The sequence below is a fragment of the Physeter macrocephalus genome, chromosome 19 (assembly GCF_002837175.3).
Source record: "Physeter macrocephalus isolate SW-GA chromosome 19, ASM283717v5, whole genome shotgun sequence".
Lineage (NCBI taxonomy): Eukaryota > Metazoa > Chordata > Mammalia > Artiodactyla > Physeteridae > Physeter > Physeter macrocephalus.
In genome coordinates this window covers 35931113-35952261 of record NC_041232.1, presented here as the reverse complement: position 1 = coordinate 35952261, position 21149 = coordinate 35931113, and the positions used below count along the sequence as shown (strand labels likewise).

General features: G+C 40.5%; 1 protein-coding gene across 3 annotated transcripts in view; it reads left to right on the top strand.

Annotated features, from left to right (window-relative positions):
* Positions 1-288: 288 nt before the first annotated feature.
* The window catches only part of ESCO1 (establishment of sister chromatid cohesion N-acetyltransferase 1), a 71170-nt gene continuing 50309 nt past the window's right edge, over positions 289-21149 (top strand). For 2 of the 3 annotated variants that reach the window (XR_449213.3, XM_007127354.4), the window contains exon 1: positions 289-394. The gene's annotated coding sequence lies outside the window, so the exon portion shown is untranslated. Of the gene's footprint in view, positions 395-3401; positions 3603-21149 lie in introns of all 3 variants that reach the window. The other variant, XM_055080779.1, reaches the window with a different exon arrangement.

The following is a 21149-nucleotide window of genomic DNA, read 5'->3' as shown; positions in this document are numbered from 1 at the left end:
GCCGGAGAGGCGCCCACCTGCGGTGCGCGCACGCGAGGCCTCCCACCGCGCCTGCGCTGCGGTCCGACGCTGGCTCGTCTTTCCCCGACGCCCATCAGTCCGGGCCAGGGTGAAAAACTGCGTGACACGCAACGAGCGTGGCGGCCATCTTCATCTTCTAGGCACGTCAGCTGAGCGGGTTCAAGCAGAAAAAGAGCGTTGCGCAAGCGCGCCCAAGACGGTCCCAGGTAACTCCCATCTGACGGGCGAGGCGTAGCCGTCGTCGCCGGAAGTTTGGCGTTGCTGCGCCGCGGGAGAGGCGGCGGTGGCGGCAGAAGCAGCTGAGTGTCTCCCGATACCCGGATGTGAGGCGGTCTGCTAGCTCTTCTCGGACCCTCGGCCGGGAGCGAGGAAGGTACGGTACCGTGCCGACCGCCCCGCCGCCCGCTGTCGCGTCGCCAGCGTCCTCGCCTCCCTGTTGCCAGCCCCTCCGGAGAGCCGGACGCTTCTCCCCCTTCCTGTCCGGCCCTGTCTCGTGCTGCCTCGCACGCCCTTCCTACTCCTCGGGTCCCGGCTCCTGGCGCCCCTGGGAGGGAGTGGGCGGCTCGGAGGCGCGGTCGCCTGAGGCAGGTAACCAACCTGCGCGGCTCGGCTGCCCAGTCGCCGCATCACCTGCCGCGGCCCGCTGAGCGGTAGTAAGGGGCCGCGGCCGAGGACGGGGTCAGGCCGGGGCTCCCAGGCGGCCGCGCGGGCTTCCGGAGCCCCCGAGGTGGCGTGCAGCCATTGCGGCGGCCGGGGAGGTGTCGGCGCCGGCCCGCAGGTTGCCCGGCCTCGTCCCCACCCCCGGCGTCTTTCCTTCCGTGCGTCTCCCCCGAACCCGCCGTTCCAGCCCTGGCGGAGCTGCGGCTCGCTCCCCTGCCCGTCGTCCCCCGCTGACCCTGCGTGAACCCTGAGGCCTCTGCAGTCTGCGGGGCGGGATGTGGGGATCCTGGCCTCACGGTCCTTAGACTGGGAGGGGAGCGGTGGCCCGGGTCCAAGGTCATAGTGTGGTTCTGGTTGGACAGGACTGTCTGGGCGCAGGCAGGGCTGCTGTGGAGTAGAAATTGGGTGTGTTGTGGGACATAGTGAAGTTTGTAGAGATAGATGCGAGCAGAAGGGAATTGGGTCCTCAATTTTATCACTATTCCTAAGATTGTTTTATAACGGGGGTTTGTTTTTCTGGGGCAGAATGGGAGAGGTAGCAACTCCAAAAATTGGAGAACATTGCCACTCCCACACCCTTAACCTCCCCCTCCCTCATCCCCAAATGTTTTGTTTTGAAAACCCTGCACGTAAGGTATTTTCCAGGAGTGGGGGCGGGGGAGGAGGAAGGAGTTAAATCCTTGAGGTTTTAGAAGTACTGTGCATTTTGTTTTCGGGTAGCCTTCGGTAGCTGAAGAGGGATTCTTTCAGCAGGAAGTAGTTGCAACACAGTATTTGAATAGTATTATCAAACGATGTTTCAGTAAATAGCCTTAACAGAAACCAGTGAAAGATTGCTACTTAGTGGAAGAGTAGGATGTGGGTGTACTTTGTTTTTTCCTCATCTAAAGGTTATTTTAAAAAAAGAAAAAAGGGTAAAACACAATTTCAGTTTAAAACATTTTGGATGACGTGAATTATGTTATATTCAGCCTCTTCTGATTAAGTCCTTAGTTTCTGCTTTACAAAGGGCATCAATACCAATGGAACTTTTTTAATTTGAAAAACTTAAAAAAATTTCACCGTGGAATTAGAAATGAGAGTGGGATAAAAAGTGTTTAATTTGGAATCTGCAAATTCAGACCTAGAGCATGTGCAGAAATGAGAAAGCTGTAACAGACGCTTCCCCCTTTTGGGCAGAATGTAGTGTATGCCCCTTAGGTCAGATGTGTGTCTTTGGAAGTACCCTTCTTAGAACAAAACCTCCCCTATGTTATGAGCTTCTGCCCACCTTACTAATTCCCGGGTAAAGAAAATATGCTGTCATTTCTCGTTGATTAGTATTGTAATTCTGTAGTGAAAAAGTTTTTTTTAACATCAGACCCAAACAAGATTTTGTGCTAGGCCTTTAAATCGATAAATTATGCTTCCAGAAAAACTGAAAAAGGATCCTAATTAATGAATGTCATTAACCTCTTTTGCTGGATGGCCCTTTTTAGCCTGGTAATTCATCACAGCATAAAGCTGACTGTAATTATTCTAATAATGAAGGAGACTAGCATTGCACAATGGAGTTTTTAATAGTTAAATATTTTTCGTGAGTTTTGTTAGCAGATTTATGTTACACGTTGAGTAATTTGAATAACCTCAGCTGAAGGTGATCAGAAGTTTAGATGGTAGGTAGAAACCAACTCCAGTAAAATTGTTACCATACATAATTAAGGGCTCTGTTAACCCCTCTGAAGCTCAGACTTCAATATTTTTCTGTGCATCCCTTTTTCTTGGCACAGCGAAAGTTCTTTGGCTCTATTTCTGCATAAGTTCTGTATAGTTAGCTAATGTGGTTACTTTTGGCAATAACATCATTCTGTTTACTTGACCATCTTGTCTTTTTTGAGGGAGCTACATCTTAAGCTTAACTTCATTTTGGTACACCTGAAGAAATCAAGATTTATGTCATCTGCGCTCTTCAGCTTACTTTAAAGATTTATGGCTTCATATGTGAGATTCACGAGAGATAAAACTCAGAATATAAATTAAAAATGGGGTTTTAAGTATTACTTTAATTTTTATTTAATTAATTTATTTATTTTTGGCCTTGCCTCGCAGCTTGCAGGATCTTAGTGGCCCTACCTGGGATTGAACCCTGGCCCCGGCAGTGAAAGGGTGGAGTCTTAACCACTGGATTGCCAGGGAATTCCCTTAAGTATTACTGTAATATAGTGGTCTCAGACTTTTTGGTCAGGATCCCTTTACATTCTTAAAATTATGTAGGACTCCAAATAGCTTTTGTTTTATGTGGGATATATCTATTCACAGTTATTGTATTTGAAATTAATTTAAGTATATTTATTAATTCATTGAAAAATAAATAATAAACTAATTGCAGGTTAATATAAATAACTTTTTAAATGAAAAACTATTTTCCCAAACAAAAAAAATTAGTGAAAGAATGGCAACTGTTTCACTTTTTTGTAAATCTCTTTAATGTTTGGCCTAATAGAAGACAGCTGGATTCTCTTATCAGCTTCAGCATTCAATCTTTATATGTTGTTCTGATTGAAGCATATGAAGAAAATCCAGCTTCACACCAGTGTGTTGGGAGGAGTACTTTAATAACATTTTCAGATAATTGTGATACTCTTCTTTGACTCTACAACAAAACTCAACAAGTGGTAATTTTTTTTTAAATAAAGGTTTTTTTTTTCCCTCTTAATATTTATTTATTTTGGCTGCACCAGGTCTTAGTTGTAGCACGTGGGATCTTCCTTGCAGCGTGCCCGATCCTTTTTTAGTTGCGGCATGTGGGCTCTTAGTTGTGGCATGCATGTGGGATCTAGTTCCCTGACCAGGGATCGAACCTGGGCCCCCTGCATTTGGGATCGCTGAGTCCTACCCACTGGACCACCAGAGAAGTCCCAACAAGTGGTAATTTCTTAAAGGTTAGTTGCAATGTGGAATCTGAAACTGTTGTATCTATGTACTTTTCACACAATGTTGCATTAAATTTCATTGGTCTGTTTGCACTTTGAATTGATCTTTTACCTGTGTATGATTTTGATCTCATGAACCCCCTGAAAGGGTCTCTGGAATCCCCATGGTCCCTGTACCACACTTTGAGAACTGCTGCTTTAATGTAAATAATTTAATAGTTTAGAATTAATGTAATTATTGAAGCTGAAAGGGATAAAGGTAATAAGGAAATAGAGTTGATAAGTAGTTAAGTGAAATGAGTAACTAAGGTAAATATTTTTTTCATGTTTCTTTTCCTCAAAAATATTACATCAGGGCTTCCCTGGTGGCGCAGTGGTTGAGAGTCCGCCTGCTGATGCAGGGGACGCGGGTTCGTGCCCCGGTCCGGGAGGATCCCACGTGCCGCGGAGCGGCTGGGCCCGTGAGCCATGGCCGCTGGGCCTGCGCGTCCGGAGCCTGTGCTCCGCAGCGGGAGAGACCGCAGCAGGGGAAGGCCCGCACCAGGAACTGTTCTAAGGACTTTATATTAGCAAATGTTTCTATTGTATCATCTTTAGTGATGGTTAAGAGAAAGGCAAGTATAATTTAACTTATTTTTTTTCCGTACAGATAGTACAGTTTTTCTGACATATCCTTTATAAAGCAGGTATAGTTCCATTTTAGAAGATATATAATACCTAGATAATTTCTCTGTAAGGTATTTGAGATAGAAAATATGCTGATCCCTAGCATCTGTCACTGTTTATGTTTAAAATATATTGTTTTAGACTATATTAACCCATCAGAAAATTGAGTTGTTAAATAAATATTAGTAGTTTTAATGAAGATAATCCTGTTGACATGGAAATTTGTTTTATTTTGTTAAATCATTTCAACTAGTATTTGATACTTTGTCGTGACCATGGTCACTAAATGAAATTTTTCTTCAAAAAAAAATAGATAATTTTCATAAGACAAATTTAGGTTTATTTAAAAAGCCTGATGCATATTAAAGTCTGTTTCATTTCAGATTCACTTTTTTGGTAATAGCTTTATGGAGATATAATCAACCCTTATAGACTATAACTCTGGGGTTTTCAGTATATTCAGAGTTGTGCAACCATTACCACTATCGAATTTTAGCATATTTTCATCATTCCAAAAATGATGAAAATACCTATACCAAATGTTATTCCTTATTTTCTTTTTTCCCTGCCCGCTTACTATCATCAATCTACTTTCTTTTTTTGAAGATTTGTTTGTTCTGGACATCTCAGATAAATGGAATCAAACAACACGTAGCATTTTGTGACTGGCTTCTTTTACTTAGCATAATGTTTTAAAGGTTAAACCATGTTATAACATGTATCAGTACTTCATTCCTGTTTATGGCTAAATATAATATTCCATTATATGGACATACCAAGTTTTATTTATCCATTCATTAGTTCATAGACAGTTGGGTTATGCCCACTTTTTGGCTGATTATGAATAATGCTGCTTTGAACATTTGTGTACAGGTTATTGTGTAGACATCCAGTTTCACTTTTGACCTTTCCCAATATATTTTACATAGATAAACACTATATAGTTTTTTTATATGTATAAATTTATTTATTTATTTTTGGCTGCGTTGGGTCTTCGTTGCTGTGCGCACAGGCTTTTCTCTAGTTGTGGCGAGTGAGGGCTACTCTTGCAGTGCGCAGGCTTCTCATTGTGGTGGCTTCTCTTGTTGTGGAGCACAGGCTCTAGGCGCGCGGGCTTCAGTAGTTGTGGCTCGCAGGCTCTAGAGTGCAGGCTCAGTAGTTGTGGCCCACGGGCTTAGTTGCTACACGGCATGTTGGATCTTCCCGGACCAGGGCTCAAACCCGTATCCCCTTCATTGGCAGGTGGATTCTCAACCACTGCACCACCAGGGAAGCCCTATATAGTTATTTATTTCACGACTGATAAGTACATTCTTTTTTGATGTGAGAGATTCAAACATCGCATAAACATATAAGTAAAATGGGAAGGTATTTTAAAAAATTCTTTGTATACCCTTTCATCTCCATCTTTTACCACCCTACAGGTAAGTACTATTGATATTTTAGTGTGTATTCTTTTTTTTTTTTTTTAAAGAAGATGTTGGGGGTAGGAGTTTATTAATTAATTTATTTATTTTTGCTGTGTTGGGTCTTCCTTTCTGTGCGAGGGCTTTCTCTAGTTGTGGCAGGCGGGGGCCACTCTTCATCGTGGTGCACGGGCCTCTCACTATCGCGGCCTCTCTTGTTCCAGAGCACAGGCTCCAGACGCGCAGGCTCAGTAGTTGTGGCTCACGGACCTAGTTGCTCCGTGGCATGTGGGATCCTCCCAGACCAGGGCTCGAACCCGTGTCCCCTGCATTAGCAGGCAGATTCTCAACCTTTGCGCCACCAGGGAAGCCCTTTAGTGTGTATTCTTTCACTGTGTTTTCTTTGTGTTAGAATACTTATATATGACACATTAATTTATCTCTTTCTAACAAAATTACTTTATGCAATTTATGTACTTCTTATTTCTAATGACTATCAAAATTCTACCTTGGCATTTTGGTTTTTTCTCCTTTGGACATTTGGGCTGTTTTGGATATTTTTGCTAATGTAAATGCTACTGTTGTCATCGTTGCTGTTGTGTAATTTTTTTTTTTTTGGTTTTATTTTCTTAATGTGGGTGGATGGTAGTATCATAAATTGTGGAGAACGGACATAGTGGAATGACCTGACTGTTAGATAGTTGAGTTTAAGGTGCCTTTAAGACATCAGGATGGATATGTCCAGTATGTTATTGGATATCTGAGTATCACTAGGGATGGAAATTGTGTTGGGGATAGTCATTTGTATGTTAATGGCTTACAGGTAGTAATAGAAAGTATGAGTATAGATGAAATTATCTAATGTGTGTCTTTTGTGGTAAGAGAACAACACTTGGGGAATGTTAATTTGTAAGAGGCCGATGGAGGAAGATAATTTTAAAAATTAAATTGTCCATGTCTGTCTTTTTTAGAGTTTTAACTAATAATCTTGAGAATAATGTTGAGTTTTACTGAATATCTATTATAAATCTAGTGTAATGGAGAGAGTTTGTCTTTGAATGTTTGGAAAAATTTATTAGGGACAATACCTTGTATTACTGTGTGTGTTTTTGTTGCATTCTGTTAATGGTTTGTTGTTGCTTCAGTTGTGACATTTTATATGTTTTCGGTTAGTGGTAATTAATTTTTGTTCTTTAAAATGCTTTTTAGTCTGTAAGTATTAATTGGGCGTTTTAGAAGGTGAGAAATACTTGGATTACCCTAAATAGTGTATGAATGGATTGGCAGGATACACAGAGAAATAAGGAAGAGAAGACTATTTGTAGAGCCAGATCTTGTGGAAGGAAAAAACAGGAATCACCAAACACTAGGCCTTATAGAAACCTGAAGATAATTCAGGACTCAGAAGGTTGCTGAGAAATTTCCTCTGGCGGAATTAAAACGAGGTAAGCCAAATGTTCGACCAGGGGTGATTTTTGCCTCCCAGGGAATATTTGGCATTGTCTGAAGATATATTTGATTGTCAGAACTGAGGGCAAGGTGTTCCTGGTATCTAGCAGGTACAGATCAGGGATGCTGCTGTTAAACACCCTCCATGCTCGAGGCAACCACCACCACCACCACCACCACCACCCCACCACCCACAAAGATTTTATTTGCTCCAAAATGTTAGTAGTGGTGAGATTGGAAACCTTGCATTATAGTGACTGTATGTTGGCTGCTCTTCAGTCAGTAATCTCTTTGGGGGCATAGGGGCAGGAGTTTCAGGATATAACTGTTTATGAACTACCTAAGGGCCCCCACTTTTTTTTTTTTAAAGCAGGTACATGTGGGCATAGTGAATTTTCAGAAAGGTGTTATGAACTTGACAAGCCACCAGACTCAGATTTTCAGTGAATATTTCTCTTATCTCTTGGATGTGGCAAAAGGATTGTGTAGTTGAAATGGACTAAAAATTGGTAGGTTATCAGAGTTTAGGCGATTAAGAACCTGTGGTCATTCATGTGAACTTTAAAACCTATGATGTTTGTAATAGTTCGGTTTGAGAAGAAGATTATGCTTGAAGAGTTTTTGGTGATCAATAGATTACTATAGTGAAGAAAGAAGGTATAAGAGCAGAATGGCATAAACCTTAAAAGAAAAGTGGAAAAAATTTTTCATGTGAGATGAAAAACTGCTGTGCTGGGAACACTGTAGGTCCCTTGATGTGATACAGCCTGCTTAGGAGGTGTATTAGTTTTCTTTGTCTTCTGTAACAAATTACCACAAACTTAGTGGCTTAAAACAACAAAAATTTATTTTCTCACGGTTTTAGATGCCCAGAGTCAGAAATCAAGATGTAGGCATGGCTATGCTCTCTATAGGTTTAGAGGGGAGTTTGTTTTTTGCCTTGTCCAACTTCTGGTGGCTGCCCTTGCATCATTCTTGGGCTTGTGAGCACAGAACCCCAATCTCTGCCTGTTTTCACATTGTTTTCTACTTTCTGTGTTTGTCTCCCTATGAGTGTCTCTTATAAGGATACTTGTCACTGGATTTAGGGCCCACGTGAATGATCCAGGATGACCTCAAGATTCATATTTTCACTGGGGAAGGGTTTATGTGGGCTTCCAAAGGAAAGGGTTAAGAAAGAGTGAGATCCACTGTGGAAATAGAGTCAGGAGGAAGATAATAAAGGAAACGATAACCGATATGAGGAGCTTGCATTTGGTTGGTGGATGTGCATGACTTGTAGGGCCTTTGAGACTGGATCTATGCAAATTGAAGGTCTTCGGTGTTAGAAAAATGATGCTATTGATAGACCTTTTAGTTTTTGCTTTATGCCAGGTTCAAACTGAGGATTGCTGAAAAGTTGTCCTGTGATCTCAGAAACAAAATCTTTTCCAGCTGGTTGGATGGCTTTCTGAATTTGTACCAGTGTTTTATGGAACTGAAGAGACTTTTGAAGTAGTTGGGGAACTAGACCTTAAGTAAATTATTTTGGAATTGAGAGGTATACTGAGCTGAATTCTGCAGTAAATCTTTTGACAGAATTACTACACCTCGAGATGGCTAGAAGTTTCCAATGATGTATGAAACATCAAAAGCAGGTTGGGCAAAATAGTCCTAGGGTTGTGTAGAAAAAAGGCTGTTTGATTTTAAGAAGTGTTTTTCTGGTGGGCATGGGGGTGGTTACATTGAGGTGATAGGGTAGTTTTTATTTGACTGGTTGATGTCATGTATTAATAGAATTCCTAAAATTCAGTCATCTCTGTGTTCCTTTTATCAATTTTAGTTGGTAGTGGTGGACCACTTGGCTATGCCCATGCTGTGTTAAAAATGCTAACTTGTTTTAATTTAAGGCTTTCATGTATCTTTTTGTGTATGAGATTAGAAATGTGTATGTAGTCTTTGTGTGCACATGCACATTTGTGCACACTAGTTTTGTTAGCAAGACAAATTTTGTATTATTTTGGGTAACTTGTTTTTTTGCTGCATTCTGGAACAGAAAAGTTATCAGTTATTTGAAAGCAGAGCTGTTCTTTCTGCCTGGAACACTTTTTAGTCTCAGGTGGGAATATGCTTAATGCAAGGGGGCCAAGATAACTGGAGCAGAGTGACCAGGGGAAAAACTAGGAAGTAGTTAATAGTTAATATGAGCCTTTGCTTTTGCTCTGATTGAGATGGGAAGTCACTGGAAGGTTTTGAGCAGAGAAATCATGGAGCCTGACAAATTTTAAAAGGACTACCTTGGCTGTTTTGTGTAAGAAGCTGAAGGGGGCAGGGGATGCAGGGCAGGGAGGAACAAGGCTGAAGGCACAGTTACCAATTAGGAAGCTGTTGCAGAAATCCAGGTGAGGGATAGTGATAGCTTGGACCAGGGTGGTAGTGGTTGAGATGCTAAGTGGTCAGATTTTGGATGTGTTTTGAAGGTAAGTGGGTTAATGATGGCTTGAGTGGATATGAAGTGTAAGAGAAAAGTTGGGGATGACTCCAAGGCTTTGTTCTAAACAATTAAGGGTGAACGTGTCATTTACTGAGATGAGGGGGAAAATCCTTTGGAAGCTTTAGATTTAGGAGGCAAGATTAGGGGTTCAGTTACTGACATGTTAAATTTTCAGATGTTTAGTAGTTCAGTAAAAATCTCTCTGTGAATGGCATTCCTGTGAGTTTAAATTTTTTGTATTTCAAGTTATACTCTCTTGCATTTCTAGATTCTTATTCTCATTTTCTTTGACCTATTGAGTAAATTGGGGTAAATTATTTTCAGAATTTCCATTTTGGTGAGATTTTAAAATACATTGTATGTGCATTCTAAATTTTTAAAAATGGTTAAAACCTTTATATGCCTGACCTGTTGAGTGTCAGGATAAATGGACAGAAATGCAATAAAAGTGGAGAACTTTCTCAAAAATTTCAAAGTAATACATGTACATTGTTATTAAAGTCAAATTGCACTAAAAGCCTTACAGTGTTGAATATCATCCCACTCCTCACCTTTCCGCATCTCCCAGTACCTTTCTCCAGGAGCTGCCACTTTCACTCTCCTAGGTGTTTTCTTTATATCTAGCTCCACAGTTTTGGTGGTATGCAATAACTTCTATATTTTGATTGATCAACTTCATATGTTATTGACTTTTTGCCTCCATAGTTGAGAATTGGCTCTCCTGCTTTCTTCCCCATGTACCTTAATAGAGTTATATTTCAAATTGTTTAAGCCAATAGTGAGTGGTACTATAACTATGTAAATATTGTTTACTGCTGAGCTAAGTATTTTTCTGAAACTATATCCCTCTTTTCATTTTTTCATGGAGTTAGTAATTGCCTCACTTTTCTTTTGCTTAATTTTCTAAGATGCTAGGGCAATTTTTCTCCCCAAGTGTCACATGCCTGACAGTATTATTTTTCGTACTCAAACAGCAGGTCCAATCCCTTTTCTAACCCACCCACATTACCTTCAGGGTTCCTTTTGGGATCCTTCATTCCATCTATTTCATTGTGGGTTGGTTGCTCTCTTGGCCTGTTCTCTAAAGTGTTTGTGCAGTTAATACTGCCACTGGCAGCAAATTACTCACATTCTTTGAATTCTCAGACTTTTTTTGGGGGGCGTGTCATGCAGTTTGTGGGATCTTAGTTCCAGGGATGGAACCTGTGCCCCCTGCAATGGAAGCATGGAGTCCTAACCACTGGACTGCCAGGGAATTCCCAGAATTCTCAGACTTTTAAATTTTAGCCCATTGTGGTGGTTTTCCATTGCCTTTTGGATTTCTTTCTCCTTTCATCTCTCTTTCTCCTCTTTTTTTGTGATGAGCTTGTTCAAATTTCTTGTCTATTTTTTCCTTTGATTGGCTATTTTATTTTTATTTTATTTATTTATTTATTTATTTATTTGTGGTATGCGGGCCTCCCTCTGCTGTGGCCTCTCCCGTTGCGGAGAACAGGCTCCGGACGTGCAGGCTCAGCGGCCATGGCTCACGGACCCAGCCGCTCCGCGGCATGTGGGATCCTCCCAGACCGGGACGCGAACCCGGTTCCCCTGCATCGGCAGGCGGACGCGCAACCACTGCGCCACCAGGGAAGCCCCCTGGCTATTTTATTGATTTGTAGGATTTTAATAATGTAATCTGTACATACTAATCTTCTGTAGGTTATGTTTTACCTTTTACATTTTATATCTATGATCAGTCCATTTGGCATTGGCTTTAGTATATGGTTTGAGGTAGGAATCCAGTTTCACTTTTTTCCCCATATGATATCCAGCTGTCCCAGCACTATTTCTTTAAAAAATCTATTTTCCCAGCTATGGTACTATATATCATAAACCAGTTGACCATAAATGTGAGCCTGATTCTGGACACTGTGTTTTGGTTTATTTTTCCAACATTATTTATTTATTTGGCTGCGCTGGGTCTTAGTTGCGGCACTCGGGATCTTCGTTCCCTCGTGCGGGATCTTTTAGTTGCAGCATGTGGGATCTAGTTCCCTGCCCAGAGATCAAACCCAGGGCCCCTGCATTGGGAGTGTGGAGTCTTAGCCACTGGACCACCAGGGAAGTCCCTGGGCACTCTGTTTTGTGTCATTGTTCTGTCCCATTGGTCTATTTGTCTATCCCTAAACCAATATCACACATTACTGTGGTTTTACAGTAAGTGTTGATATCTGGTAGGGCAGGTTCACCCACCTTGCGATTTTCTTAAGTGTGATTTCTTATGGTTTATGTAAAATAGATTTTTAAAATTTCCAAACATCTGGGCATTTTCTACTTAGACTTTTGTGGGTTATTCATTTCTAGTATAATTGCATTGTGATCAGAGAGCACTTGTGGTATCATTCCTTAGATGTTTGTGGAGACTTGCTTTAGGACTTGTATGTGGGGACACCTTTGTAAATGTTCTATGTGTGCTTGAAAAGAATATATTTTGCAATTGTTGGGATAATGTTGTGTATATATTTGTTTTTTTAAATTTATTTATTTTATTTTATTTTATTTTTTGGCTGCCTTGGGTCTTCATTGCCGTGCGCGGGCTTTTCTCTGGTTGCGGCGAGTGGAGGCTACTCTTCGTTGCAGTGCATGGGCTTCTCATTGCAGTGGCTTCTCTTGTGGCGCACGGGCTCTAGGTGCGCGGGCTTCAGTAGTTGTGGCTCGCGGGCTCTAGAGCACAGGCTTAGTAGTTGTGGCGCACAGGCTTAGTTGCTCTGCAGCATTTGGGATCTTCCCGGACCAGGGCTCGAACCGTGTCCCCTGCATTGGCAGGCGGATTCTTAACCACTGTGCCACCAGGGAAACCCTGTGCATATATTTATTAGTTCAAATTTAAAATTACTTGTCTTGTTCATGATTCTGTATAATTAGTTCATAATTCTGTACATTGAAATTTTTGTTCATTTGTTTTGTTTTTCTGTCTGCTTGTTCTGTCAGTTGCTGAGAGGGGTGTTGCCAAATCTCTAAGTTACAGTTTTGGATTTATATATTTCTCCTTATAGTTCTTTTAATTAGGGGACTGTATATGTCAGTTTGGGAATTACACGTTTTCAGACTATGTTTTTAGGTGTGAGCAGTTTGAAATTGTTACATCTTCCTGTTGAATTGAAGCTTTTAGCATTAAGATATGACTCTTTAATATTGCTTTTTGTTTTAAGGTTCTTGGTTTTTTGTTTTGTTTTGTTTTTTACCACACCACGCCACTTGTGAGATCTTAGTTCCCTGACCAGGGATTGAACCCGGGCCCTCAGCTATGAGAGCACGGAGTCTTAACCACTGGACCACCAGGGAAATCCCTTAACAGACTATGTAATGCTTTGGTGTGCTCTAGAGCAGGCGCTGATAAACTGGTTTGTCCCTTGGGCCAAATTTAGTCAGTTCTCCTTTCCTTCGTTCCTCAAAATGGTTTTACATTTTTTTTAAGGGTTGTAAAAAAAATAAAAAACCAAAGAAGAATACGTAATCATGACTGTATGTGAGCTACAAAGCCTGAAATATTTGCTATCTGCCCCTTTGAAGAAAGAGAATATCATGTGAGTCCACCCATGACAATAAATGGTCTTATCAAGCCTTATATTCCATCTTTGTTGGTTTATTACCTTTAGATTCACTCTTATTCTCCAGACTCCTGTTGATGGTTAGTGTAGAGACTGTTTCCTCCGAGGAATGGTCTCTTATTTCTCTGGACTGTGTTGGGATCTAATTCTCATATGACTGGGGAGAATTGGTATGTATTTCTTTTTGAGGCACCTGTTCAGGTGCAGTAACTGAAAGGTTTTAACTCAGAAAGCTGGTTGGGGTGGGTGTACCTTTGTAGGCAAGGGATTTGGGAGTTTATAGAGTTTTCAGCCTCCCTGTGTCTGCCCTAGATGTCCCTGCATCTTTGTCTTGAGTTCCCATTTACTACCCACCTTGTCAAAAAATGGGAGCCCACTGGTAGTACTCAGCAGGGTGGGAACCTGTATCATTTCTAGCAGATATACACCAGAACAAATACTAATTTTTTATTCTAGGACCCTTCAATTTGCTAATATTTCTGTTTGTCCTTAAGCTTTGGGTGATTTAAGGATCATTCTAATCTATACACGAATGTAGATGGATGAATGCTGCTGCCCCTGTTTACTTCCTGCTTTTGAGACCTGTAACAGAAGTGATCATGACCTATTGAATACTGGGCACAAATCCAAGAAGGAGGCTATTGGTGAAGGACACATTTTTTTTTTCCTACTGTGAAAATTCCACTTCTTCCAAGTGCATCTTGTATTGCATAGGTGTAATGCACTGCTACTCTGTGTTCTGCCTATTTTAAGGATACAGAAATTGTAATTGGATGGTCTGTTAATATCAAGCATAAAGTTCTCAAAATAGATTATAAACACAGGTCCCTCTGGTTAGGACCCCCTCCCCTTGTGTATCTGGAGAAACTGAGTAAAAATTAAAAATAAGTAGAAGCCTTGGGTTGATACTTAATTCTGTCCTTGGACGCTACCCCATATGAGGCAGCTGGTTCACAGATACTTTGCTTCTCAAGAATGAGAGATGGGATTAGTAGGATGGAAGGAGCTGCTGCTTAAGATCAGTGTTTTTCTTGTCTCTATGAAATTTGGAGCAATATACAGAATTGACAGTTTGCTATAGAGCAGTTAAAGAAACTGCTGATTTGCTCTTGTGCCTAGAAATTAAAGGTAGCCTAGTTTGCTTTTCTCTTTTTTAAAAAATGGTTTTAACAAGAAAAAAAGGACTCAGGTTACTAATGTGAGGAATGAAAGAGGGGATATTACTAACAACCTCCAGAAATAAAAGAGAATTACAAGGGAATACTATGAACACTTGAATACACTAACAATTTTGATAACCTAGATAAAATGAAAAAATTCCTAGAAAGAGATTGAGTCAAGAAGAAGTAGAAAATCCGAATAGACCTATAACAAATAAAGAGATTGAATTAGTAACCAAAAAATCATCCAAAAAGAAAAACTCAGTCCCAGATGGCTTTACCAGTGAATTCTATCAAGTGTTTAAAGAATTAACACCAAGCATTCCTAAACTTCTCCAAAAAATGCAAGAGGAGGGAATACTTCTTAGCTAATTCTATGAGGCCACTGTAAAACCCTGATACCAAAATTAGACAAAGACATCACAAGAAAAGAAACTATGGTTCAATATTTTTTATAAATATACACATAAAAATTCCTCAACTCAATACACGCAAACTGAATCCAGCAACATATAAAAAGGATTATACACCCTGACGAAATGGGATTTATCCTAGCAGTGCAAAGTTGGTTCAACATACGAAAATTAACAAGGTGATATACCATGTTAATAGAATAAAGGAGAAAAAAAATCACATAATCACCTCAACAGATGAAGAAAAAGCATTCAACAAAATTTAACATCTTTCATGATAAAAACATTCAACAAAGTTGCAATAGAAGAGCATCTATGAAAAGCCTGTATCTAACATTATACTTACTGGTGAAGGACTGAAGGCTTTCCTCCTAAGATCAGCAATAAGACAAGGATATCTGCTTTTGCCACTTTTATTCAACATTGTACTGGAGGTTCCAGCCAGGACAAATTGGCAAGAAAAAGAAATAAAGGCATCCAGATTGGAAAGGAATAAGTAAAACTATATCTGTTTGCAGATGACATGGTTTTATATGGAGAAAATCCTAAGGAATCCACACAAAAAAAACCTGTTAGAGGTAATAAATGAATTCAACAAGGTTATAAGATACAAGAACAACTTACAAAAAGCAATTGTAGGGCTTCCCTGGTGGCGCAGTGGTTAAGAATCCGCCTGCCGACATAGGGGACACGGGTTCAAGCCCTGGTCCGGGAAGATCCCACATGCCGTGGAGCAACTAAGCCCGTACGCCACAACTATTGAGCCTGCTCTCTAGAGCCCACAGCCACAACTACTGAGCCCACGTGCTGCAACTACTGAAGCCCGTACGCCTAGAGCCCGTGCTCCACAACAAGAGAAGCCACCGCAACGAGAAGCCGGCGCACCACAACGAAGAGTAGCCCCCGCTTGCCACAACCAGAGAAAGCCCATGCGCAGCAACAAAGACCCAACGCAGCCAAAATAAATAAGTAAATAAATTTATTTTTTTTAAAAAAAGCAATTGTATTTCTACTAGTGATGAACCATCCAAAAAGGAAATTAAGAAAACAATTCCTTCTATAGTAGAATAAAAAACAATAAAGTACTTAAGAATAAATGTAACAAAAAAAAGCAATTGTATTTCTCTCTACTAGTGATGAACCATCCAAAAAGGAAATTAAGAAAACAATTCCTTCTATAGTAGAATAAAAAACAATAAAGTACTTAAGAATAAATGTAACAAAAGAAGTGCAAGGCTTGTACACTGAAAATTACAAAACATTGTTTAAAGTTATTAAAGATGACTTAAATAAGTGAAAAGATGTCTATGTTCAAGAATTGGAAGACATATTATTAAGATGGCAGTATTCCTCAAATTGCTCCTCAGATTCAGTACAATTCTTTATCAAAATCCTAGCTGACTTTTTGGGCAGAAATTGACAAACTGATCTTAAAATTAATATCAAAAAGCCAAAACAATCTTGAAAAAGAAAAATAAAGTTGAAGGAGTCACATTTCCTCATTTAAAAACTTAACTGAAAAAAGAGCCAATGGGAGTTCCCTGGTGGCCTAATGGTTAGGATTCCAGGCTTTCACAACACTGCGTGGCCCAGGTTCAATCCCTGGTCAGGGAACTGAGGTTCCACAAGCCACGTGGCGTGGCAAAAAAAAGAGAGCGCGCCAAGAACATACAGGGGAAAGGACAGTCTCTTCAGTAAATGGTGTTGGGAAAACTGGACAGCCACATGTAAAAGAATGAAACTGGGACACTATCATACACCATACACAAAAATTAATTCAAAATAGATTAAAGATTGGAACATAAGATCTGAAACCATAAAACTCTTAGAAGAAAACATAGGCAGTTATTTCCTTGACATAAGTCTTGGTGATGATTTTTTGAATCTGACACCAAAAGCAAAAACAACAAAAGCAAAAATAAACAAGTGGGACTGCATCAAACTAAACAGCTTCTGCACAGCAAAGGAAACCAACAAAATGAAAAGACAGCCTACTGAATGGGAGAAAATATTTGCACATCATGTGTCTGAAAATACATGATGAATTCATGTAATTCAATAAATAGCAAAAAAACAGTTCAAATAAAAAATGGGCAGAAGATCTGAATGGAATTCTTCCAAGGAAGACATACAGAGAGTCAACAGGAAGATGAAAAGATGCTCAGAATCACTAATCATTAGGGAGATGCAAATCAAAATCACAATGCGATATCACCTCATACCTGTTAGAATGGCTGATATCAAAAAGACAAGAAATAAAAAGTGTTGGCAAGGATGTGGAGAAAAGGGAACCCATGTGTACTGTTAGTGGAAATGGAAATTGGTGCAGCCACTATGGAAAACAGTATGGAGGTTCCTTAAAAAAATTAAAAATAGAACTACCATATGATCCAGCAATTCCATTTCTGGGTATTTACCTGAAGAAAATGAAAAACGCTACCTCAAAAAGATATATGTACCCCCATGTTCATTACAGTGTTATTTGCAATAGCTAAGATATGGAAACAATGTAAGTGTTCATCCATGGATGAATGGATAAAGATGTGGTATGTGTACACAAGAGAATACTATTCAGCCATACAAAGAATGAAATTTTGCTGTTTAAGAAAACATGGTTGGGGCTTCCCTGGTGGCGCAGTGGTTGAGAGTCTGCCTGCCGATGCAGGGGACACAGGTTCGTGCCCCGGTCCAGGAAGATCCTACATGCCGCGGAGCGGCTGGGCCCGTGAGCCATGGCCGCTGAGCCTGCGCGTCCGGAGCCTGTGCTCCGCAATGGGAGAGGCCACAACAGTGAGAGGCCCGTGTACCGCAGAAAAAAAAAAAAAAGAAAAGATGGTTGGACCTGGAGAGCATTATGTTAAGTGAAATAAGTCAGAGTAAGATAAATACCATACAGATTAGGTCCCTGGACCCACTTCCTTGTGTGCACGTGTGTGTGTGTGTGGTGTGTGTGTGTGTGTGTGTGTGTGTGTGTGTGTGTGTGTAGGTGTAGTGTTTCTTACACAACACCAAGCAATTCTTAAGACAACAGCAGGGTGTAATTCAATTCAATTCTGACACTATCTGCTTAGAGATAGCATCAGATCCCACAGGTTATGGATTCAGTCTACAAGACTGCCCCTCCTCCCCCCAACACGTCAGAAGCCCCGGTTGTTACTTGGGGTTCTTACTGACCAGCTACAGACTGGAGGTTCCAGCAACCACCTCCAACTCAGAATGCCAGTCACAAGCCCAGTTTGTTACCTGTACTTCTGACCAACTGGCCGTAAATCAGAGGTTCCCACCACCTCTCCTCTGGTTCATTTAATTTGGTAGAGCAGCTCACCAAACTCAGAGAAATATTTTACTAAGATCACTGATTTGTTATAAAAGGATATAACTGAGGAACAGCTAGATGGGAGAGATGCACAGGGCAAGATGTGGGGGAAAGGGCTCAGAGCTTCCATGCTCTCTCTGCGTACACCACTCTTGCCAAATCTCCACATGTTCACAGTCCAGAAGCTCTCCAGAATCCTATTCTTTTGGTTTTTTTATGGCGGCTTTGTTACATAGGCAGGATTGATTAAATCACTGGTGATTGATTCAATCTCCAGCTCTTCTCTTCTCCCCAGATGTTAAGGGATAGGATTTGAAAGTTCCAACCCTCTTATCACATGGTTGGCTCCACTGGCAACTAGCTCTGATCCTTGGGTGCTTTCCAAAGCCACCATTAACATAACAAAAGACACCTTGATTGCTCTCAACAGTTAATTCTTTTTTTTTTTTTTTTTTTTTTTTGTGGTATGTGGGCCTCTCACTGTTGTGGCCTCTCGCTTTGCAGGGTGCAGGCTCAGCGGCCATGGCTCACGGGCCCAGCTGCTCTGTGGCATGTGGGATCCTCCCGGACCGGGGCATGAACCCTTGTACCCTGCATCGGCAGGCGGACTCTCAACCACTGCACCACCAGGGAAGCCCTCAACAGTTAATTGTACAAATTCCAAGGGCTTTGTGAGCTGTGAGCCAGGAACCATGGACAAAGACCAAATACGTATGAGAAATATAGGTTGGTCATCTGATCAAATATATATATATTCTTATAAGTCACAATATTGCACTGTGTGACCTCACTTATGTGTGAAATCTAAACAACAACAAAAACCCCCCAAAACAAAAGAAGCAAGCTCATAAATACAAAGAACAGAGGCCAGGGTCAGTGAAATGGGTGCGGGTGGGGAGCCCAAAAGGTACAAACTTCCAGCTATAAAATAAATAATTCATGAGGATGTAAAGTACAGCATGGTGATTATAGTTAATAATACTATATTGCATACTTGAAAGTTGCTAAGAGAGTAGATCTTAAAAGTTTTCATCACAAGAAAAAAAATTTTTGTAACTATGTAAGATGACAGGTATTAATTTAGACTTATTTTGATAATTTCACAGTGCATACACATATCAAAATGATTATGTTGTACACCTGAAACTAGTAAAACGTCAATTATACCTCAATTAAAAAAACAAACAAAAAAACCCCACAAAGCTACTATAATCAAGACTGTGGTACTGGCATAAGATCATATGGATCAGTGGAATAGAACTTAGAGTCCAGAAATAAACCCATATATTTATGGGCAATTGATTTTCAACAGGAGTGCCAAGGCAACTCAATTAGTAAAGAATGGTCTTTTTAACAAATGGCGCTGGTTCAGTTGGACATCTACATGCAAGAGAATGAAGGTTTTACCCGTACTTCCCACCAAAAATGAACTCAAGATGGATCAGAGATCTAAATGTAAGCTAGAACTGTAAAATTCATAGAAAACATAGATGTAAATTTTCATGGTCTTGGATTAGGTAATAGTTTCCTAAATATGACATCGTAAATCACAAGCAGCCAAAGAAAAAGATAGATTGGACGTCATCAAATTTAAAAACCTTTGTACATCAAAGGACTCTTATCAAAAATGTGAAAAGACAGCCAATAGAATTGGAGAAAAAGATTTGTGGTTCATACATCTGATGAGAGTCTAATATCCAGGTAAAAAACTGTTTCAGGGCTTCCCTGGTGGCGCAGTGGTTGAGAATCCGCCTGCTGATGCAGGGGACACGGGTTCGTGCCCCGGTCTGGGAAGATCCCACATGCTGCAGAGCGGCTGGGGCCGGGAGCCATGGGCACTGAGCCTGCGCGTCTGGAGCCTGTGCTCCGCAATGGGAGAGGCCACAACAGTGAGAGGCCCACATACCACAAAAAAAAAAAAAAAAAAAAACTGTTTCAACTCAATGATAAAAGGAAAAATGACCAGATTTTTTAAATGAGGAAAGGATTCAAATAGACATTTCTCCAGAGAAGAAATACAGATAATAGGCACATGAAAAGATGCTCAACATAATTACTCATTAGGAAAATACAAATTAAAACTGCAATGAGATACTGCTTTACACCTAAAAGGATAACTAAAACTTTAAAAATTAATAATAAATGCTAACAGGGATGTAGAGAAATTGGAACCCACACATATAGCTGGTGGGAATGTAAAATGTTGCAGCTGATTTGGAAACCAGTCCCTCAGAAGTTAAACATAGAGTTTCCATATGGCCCAATGGTTATATTCTTAGGTATATACCTGGGAAACTTGAAAACATGTTCACATAAAAACTCCTTCAGGATTATTCATAGCATTATTCATGATAGCCAAAAAGTAGAAACAGCCCATCTAACAATCCATCAACTGATGGATAGGCAAACAAAATGTGATATATTTATACAATGGAATAGTATTTAGCCATGAAGCAGAAGATATTACCGAAACATGCTGCAGCCCTGCTTGAACCTTGAAAACATTACATTAAGTGAAAGAAGCCAACCACAAAGGGCCCACATGTGTTTATGATTTCATTTATATGAAACATCCAGAATAGCCAAATCCATAAAGACAGAAAGTGGATTTGTAATTGCCAGGGACTGGAAGGGGGGTGAGAAATAGAGAATGACTGCTAATGGGTTTGGGATGGTAAAAATATTCTGGAACTACTGGCAGTTGTTGTACAACTCTCAATATACTAAAACCTACTAAATTGTACACTATAAATAGGTGAATTTTATAGTCCTATCTCAAATTACATCTCAATTATAAAAAAATTTTTTTTTCTGACCACGCAGTGTAGCTTGTGGGATCTTAGTTCCTCATCCAGGGATTGAACCCAGGTCCTCAGCAGTGAGAGCACGGAGTCTTTTAACTACTGGACTGCCACGGAATTCCCGATTATAAAATGGTTTTTAAAAAATCACTTTAAACTTAAAAATATATTAGGTGGGGCTTCCCTGGTGGCGCAGTGGTTGAGAGTCCGCCTGCCGATGCAGGAGACACGAGTTCGTGCCCCGGTCCGGGAAGATCCCACATGCCGCGGAGCGGCTGG